At 40.3% G+C, this 7,212-nt stretch overlaps 1 long non-coding RNA gene across 1 annotated transcript in view; it reads left to right on the forward strand.

The window, feature by feature from the left end:
* Positions 1 to 7,212, forward strand: part of LOC117958370 — an 11,611-nt gene that overhangs the window by 364 nt on the left and 4,035 nt on the right. The window lies entirely within an intron of this gene.

Raw genomic sequence — 7,212 nt, forward strand, 5'->3', positions numbered from 1 at the left:
TGTGTGTGTGTGTGTGTGTGTGTGTGTGTGTGTGTGTGTGCTACAGGAATGCAGTGCATCCAAACAACAGCTATCTAGCGCCATCTACTGATGTGGACACTAAGGAACCAACAGCCGGTACAGAAGGTGAGCTGAAATTTAAATGTGCAAAACAATGTAAAAAATAGATGTAATATGGATGGATGAGCGGATATATTTGTTTGATATTATTTTATTTAGTCTCTGTGATCAGTTCCTATTTTAAACCATGAAGACAGTTAGACTTCTTTTTGTCATACATGTGTTAGAGTTTGTATCACCACAATCTCTAAACTTCCGTCGACCCTTTTTAGACACACACAAAACAAGTTACACCCTAGATTCAGATTATTATTATTATTTTTATTATTATTATTATTATTATTATTATTATTATTATGTTGTTGTGTATTTGCAACAATAGGAGCGCTGATGGGAAATTAAATGAGACTAACCATGTCAAAAAGTGTCAAATTTACATAATAAATGAATTTATATTAGAAACATATCTCTATCAAACATATCAAATATATTTAAAACAATGTCCTTATGATGGCTTTAACTAACCCCACACAGTGTGACACAAGGTACACTTCTTGCTTTGGGAAATATTAATCACTTTGAGCTCCAGTTCATAGAACGTTTTTGTCCTGTCTGTGAGGTTGTGTTTTACATATTTTGTCGACGCATATGGACCTGTGTGTATAGAATAAAGCTGTATTGATATTCACTGGGACATGCATCATCATTGACATATATTAATAAATAGTATTTGCAATAACAATGTGGATGTGGGTGGTTGGAGTGATAACCAGCTGGACTGAGCGTTTGTTTTCTTCTTCTTGTCTTTCTTTTGTACATTTATAAAGAATATGGAAATGTGTTTCAGTAATGCTTAGAAAGGAGACACACACACACACACACACACACACACACACACATACACACATCTTTATTCCTGATAATCCTAAATACATAATGAAATCCAGCAGTAAAAACAGTTTCCAATCATTTCATTTGATATGACTGTAGATGAAACACAGTTGGACTGAATTTACTCAATTTGAAACAATGAATAAAACATAATGTAATGTAAACAAATTATCTGTGTAGAATTCTAATGCTGTAATTTTGTAACAGTTATTGTGCATTATTTATTTCCCTCGTCAGAGTCATGTGGGGATAAAGTGTGTCCCAGCATGCACTGTGGCACAATGCAGAACGAAGCCGACCCTGACCAGTCGGTCTGATATCTCTCACACAGACGCAACCACGTTCACAGCCCCTCAGACTCAGAGCCAGCACGCTGCTTGCAGGAAGAATTCCCTTTGTTATTATGTACCTTGCATTCAGTGGTGAAAGAACTACTCTGTTTATTTACTTACTTGTCTAAGTGACTGATGGGAACAACAATCTTTGACATGGTAGTAAGCGTGAAACAAGCCACAATGTATTTACCTACACAAAAGTGCTTATTTTGGCAGACTCAGATTAATATACTATGTGTGGAAAAAATCCCTTAAGAGACCCTAAGACCTTTAAAACCTCTTTAAGACATTTCTGTTTAACCAGAAACTGCTCAGAAGTCACTAGCTCTTAACCCACCAGACTACATTTAAAAATAAAACAATACTTTTAGCGTGTATAGAGCCAACATATTTTCACATGTTAATCTTCAAACTACGTGTTTATGTCAACCACAACTAGTATTGTGACGGTAGGAAAAGTGGAAAGACGACCCAAAGCATTTCTTTATTGTTTAGTTTTATTTCTGTCAACTATGAATGAAGTGTATTTTACGATGCTAAAATTACTGTTTATTTACATGGAGCCTGGTGGGTTAAGCGAACACAATTTCACAGATAGTTTTGACTGAAAAAGGAATCTTTCTCTTTAACAGAAATGTTGACCTCCTTAGGAATCCTTTCCATTATGTTGCCAGACACTTACAATAATAATCTGAGGCTGTCAGCAACAAAACAAGCACTTTTGTGAAGGTAAATACAAGCTGCGAAATTAACTTACATTGTAGCTTGTTATGTTGTTTCTGCCAACTGCAGCAATCTCACTTAATACTGGACCAATGTCAAAGATTCTTGTTTCTATCAATCACTTAGACACAAAAACATACGGAAATACAAATAGAAAATATGAAATATGAAATAGAAAATTTGAAAATGTGAGGAGTGTATCAGTGACATGGTGTAGCATTTTGATTAGTTGTGTTTTTAAAAGGAAAGTAAGTCACTTCCTGTTAGATTTGTGTGTCTTAGTGTTTTTTTGCAAATAAAAAGAAAGTTGAAAACTGACCGAAAGTCTGAGAAATAACTCATGGTTTGGGAGATTTGGTGTGTAGTTTGGCTCTTTAAGTGAGCCCTTTCAAAAATGGTGTGACATGGTAAGATTTTCTGTGTAAGCAGTTGTTAAAAAAAAAATAAAAATAAACTGCAATAATGATGATACATTTTATTCATAAGTACTTAAGTACACCTTAAATGAACAAATGGTAAAAGATAAAAACAGATACAAACAACACAACAAAGCACAACAAAGACCACACCAAATTACAAAGCTTTGTACAACAACAGACAAATACTATTAAGTGACACTGGGGCTGTGTTCTGACATTAGGAGTGTACGTGCTCCCCTCCCTGTCTCCTGCTGGACATGTGCATGTGTGTGCGTCCCGGGGGGAGCAAGCCCTCCTCTCTCGCTCTTCCTGAGGTAACTCCCCCTTAGTTTTTTCGTTTCATATCAAGGATACAGGGTATTGCGTGATGCATGTATTAAAAAGGTCCTCAGCCGGAATTTTAATTCAGGGCAGCAGAAATAATAAAAATGTTTACTTTATTAATCCCACATGGGGAAATTACAATTTTCAAGAGCACCTTTGCAGTGCTCAGGAGGTGAACTGCACCTCTCCAGCTACCACCATACTTTGGTCCGCATGGAGACTTGAACCAGCGACCATCCCAACCCAACTCCCTACTGACTGAGTCAACTTTATCACACAGTAATAATTAATATCGCTACAAACAGCAAAGCTTTGTGTCAACGGGTCTCTCGTCTCATTAATGCGTTGGCCCTGAGAGGCCACAACACACAACAATATGAAAACAAACGCAAATACACCAATGGAATTGCTTCCATGGACACTTTTGAGTGATGCACACCTGCCCCAACCATTGGTGTTTCAATCTGTGTTCTTCTTCAATTTTATGTTTGTTTTCTTTATGTTGCGTGTTGTGGCATCTCGGGGCCACCGTTCATTAAGTCTTAGAGAAGACACAATTAAAAATGTTTATATATGGACTGATTGTCCTATTTTTTTTAAATTAGATTACAATTGTTAGATTATATTATTAGCAACATTTACTTAGCATGTCCCTATTACTTCCTAAGGCAGAAGCCCAGGACAGCATCTCTTACGACAGCACGGTGGCCCACAGGGGCTCACGCCCTGTAACTTCAGAAAAGTTACATGCAAGTTATCAAAATACATGCAAATTAAGGGAACAAAGTCAGTAATTTGACAACACATACACAGCATTCAGCAAACGCGCTGCAAATAAACACAACACAACCAAATACACAGCAAACAACCAAATACATAAACACACCTCAAATGCAGTACGGAAACGATGCAAAAAGAAAAGCACACAAACCCCGAAAACAAATTCAACAAAAAAAACACTGCATCCAGATTACACAACGGAAGTTCTCCAGGCCTCTAGGGGGAGCGCTGAGTGGAACAGCTTGATTTTCAACTAATCCCTGTCAAATACCCTCCCGTCTGCAGACTGTAAATTCAATTTATACATATATATATTCAGGGGAGAGGGGGGGAATGACATGTAGCAAAGGGCCACTGCGTTGAGGATTAAACCTCTATATTTTGGGCGCCTGCTTATCCAGGTGAGTGACCCATGTTCCCTATTTCCTATTTTCTATGCTTTATTCTGATAAAGGCCCCATGACTGATCATTGGTCCCCCCCCCCGTGCCACCCCACCTAAAAATTGTCATCTGGCGGTGCCTGTAGCCGGCTCACAGTCACCTGGTGGGGGTTAAACAACTTCCGTTGGCAGCCGGCGTCCTGGAGCTCTGTAGCGGCTAAATCTAACCAGCAACAGCTGCTCTGATTTTATCCTGCAATGGCACATAGACTGGTCACGTTACAGCACCTTACTGAGTTTAACATACTTCTATTTTAGGTATACATGGTGTATTGGTGAAGCAGTACACACACACACACACACACACACACTTTCTCATTAAACAAACAATCAGAGGATACCTAGGGCTGAGACACTTGTCCTCCCCCTCCCCTCTTCCCACTAAGGGCCTCCTGTTGGCAGGTGCCAGCTCAGTGGATGGGCTCCTTAGCTATCTCCTGAAGGGGAGAGGGAGGGGGGGTTACACAAAGGGGCAAGGGGCAGAGTCGAGGGAGCTTCCCCTGGCTCCCCTCAGCCCGACCCGGGCCTAATGGTGTGAAGCGAGCCCCTTCACTCCCGCTATTCTACAAGCATCCGAACTGTGGACAGGGAGGCAGGAGAGGAGCCCTGTTCTCAGTTCCACCCTGCTGAACAGGTGCAGGCATGCACACCCACACACATGCATGTACACACACACACACATGCACACACATGTGACTGCCTCTTCTTGTCAAGCACATTGTGGAAACGCTGCATGACTTTGAATTCCACCGAGGACGACACTTTGTATTTGCAGAGGTTGTGTGTTTTTGCTGTGTGCGAGTCCCTCGGAGCAGGGCAAGTTTGCCATGACAGAAGTTTAATCCCTGTGGCTTTCTGGGTTCGAGTTAAAACAAGGAAGCAAGTCAAAGTGTAGTCTGCCCCCTCTAACAAGTCTTTACCCGACTGGAACCGCTGTCAAAAAAAAAAAAAAATAGAATAAAAAATACCCTGTCCAAGAAATAGTACGTAGGAAGAAAGCCTTTGGCAGCGACTCTCCCTCCCCCGCTGTGTGTGCCTGAGAGGGAGCAGAGGGCTAGAAGTATAGTGTTTGGGCTGATATTGGCCTTTGATAAAAAAAATCATTTTGGGGTTCAGCCGGTGTGGTCCTTGTCTGATATGATGGAAGTTCCTGCCTGACCACAGAGAATCATTTCAGTCTTATTATTTTTATATCAGATGTCGGACAAAAAAAAAAAAAAAAGTAATTCCAGTTGTGGTGTGGGAGAATTTAACCTCCCTCGTGCTGCTGCTCTCTCGTCCACTCAAGCCCTTCCTCCTACCCAGTATCACAGGAGATCCATTCATGGTACGGCAGAACACCATCACTGTCCAGAGCCCGCCTTCAGGGCCAAACCAGGGCAATTTTAGCCCTTTTTTGCTGAAGCACCCCTAAACAATAACTGCTAAAAAACTATTCTGAGTTAAGGAATTCTGCTCTAAGACTAGAACAACAATCGTGAAACCAAACTTAGAATCTAGCCTGGATCATTCCGACAAAAGTTCTGAGCCTTTTTTTTAAATAGTGCTTGTCAGCCATTAGTCAAGTCGCATACATCTCTCATTATCAAAAGTTGTTGATACTTTCTTTTGGAAATGTTTGCTTTTCCATAGACATACTGTGTAATCGGTTTTATTTTCAATACCACCTCAACTTTTGTATTAATGGCTCAGCATTAAAGTCCGTTGCATAATGCCATGATGCTCCAAAATGATGTTAGAAATGCACTTAGGTGGCCGGGTTAGCTCAGTTGGTGGAGCAGGTGCACAAACTGTAAATATAGAGGTTTACTCCTCCGACTCCGACCTGCGGCCCTTTGCTGCATGTCCTCCCCCTCTCTCTCTCTCCTTTCATCTCTTGACCTGTCCTGAGAAAATAAAGGCCTAAAATGTCCAAAAAAACTAAATTAAAAAATAACAAATGTTCATTTACCCCGGTAGAAGAACGTTTAAAATAAATGTTAAATAGATGTCATAATTTTGCCAGGTGCCCCTGGAGGAAGTAGTGAGCTCTATATGCATGTATTATTATTATTATTATTACTGTTATTATTGTTGTCTTTATAGGACTACTGTCTTTTTCTTTTTCTGTAGTGTATTCTTTTTGCGAAAAACTGATGCAGGAAATTTCAGTTTCCTTGCGGGAGTAATCCCAAAAGGATTAATAAAGAGAAGGCCAGGTCTAAGTCTAACTCTTAAGTTCTCCTGCTTCAGTTCACAATTTTGCAGGAACCAATCACAAACTGGCTTCTATGGTGGTGGTACCTGGTGTGCTATTGGCTGATTTAACACCATGACGATAAAGAAGCGACCACGCAGCTTCTTGTTTCCATTTAACATGGCGGCCACCGAAGGCCACCGAAGCGCAGCAACTCGTTGCTTCTACGCCACCCGGGTCGTTGCTCTGATTGGCTGAAAGACTATCCAGTTGCGTACAGAGTCATTTAAATATGCCCGTCGGTCACGCCTCTTGTCCAGAGAAAATACAGAGCAGACTCCCCAGACCAAGGCTCAATCTCTATTGAGCTTGGCTCAGTCTGGTGACAGCCAGCCTAACACGAGGGTGGATTTATGAGAGAATGGTTAACGTGTGATTACTGCGGCTTTTTGATGGCTGTTATTTTTGCACAAAAGCAGTTTTCTCACAGAGTTGTGTGCATGTGTAGGAGGACAGTCCAGAGAAGGAGTGCAGGCTGAAGATGGACCTTTGGTCCTGCTGTGGTCGGAACAATACTGCCACCTAGAGGCACACACACTCAGTGGTCATACAGTATGCCAATCACATGCTTGGTAATGCAAGGCAAGGGTTAACTGACCAATCAAATCATTGGGAGATTATAGGCATGCCAATTTGAAAAATGCAAACTCATTCAACAGAGAGTTCAGCATATTGACTTGTATTGTATCATACATGCATGCATGTTTCTGTCTGCATTTCTGTGTTCTATTTCGCACTGTCACTGTTTTATGAAATGTTGCTTAAAAATTGTAATGATCTCATGTTCCAATTTTTGCATGGCATGGCTTACATAGGTTTCTAATTCCTAATTCACATCCTGCAAATATTAAAACCTGGAAAGGCTTTTGTGCAATGTATAAATGCAATTATTATTTTTATTATAAGAAGTTAGTTTTTACAGTGATTAACATAGTACGTCTCTGTCCTTTAAATGAAATTATGTTATCAGATACTTATGTGTATATATATATATATATATATA

The sequence above is a fragment of the Etheostoma cragini genome, chromosome 2, assembly GCF_013103735.1.
Source record: "Etheostoma cragini isolate CJK2018 chromosome 2, CSU_Ecrag_1.0, whole genome shotgun sequence".
Taxonomy (NCBI): Eukaryota; Metazoa; Chordata; class Actinopteri; order Perciformes; family Percidae; genus Etheostoma; species Etheostoma cragini.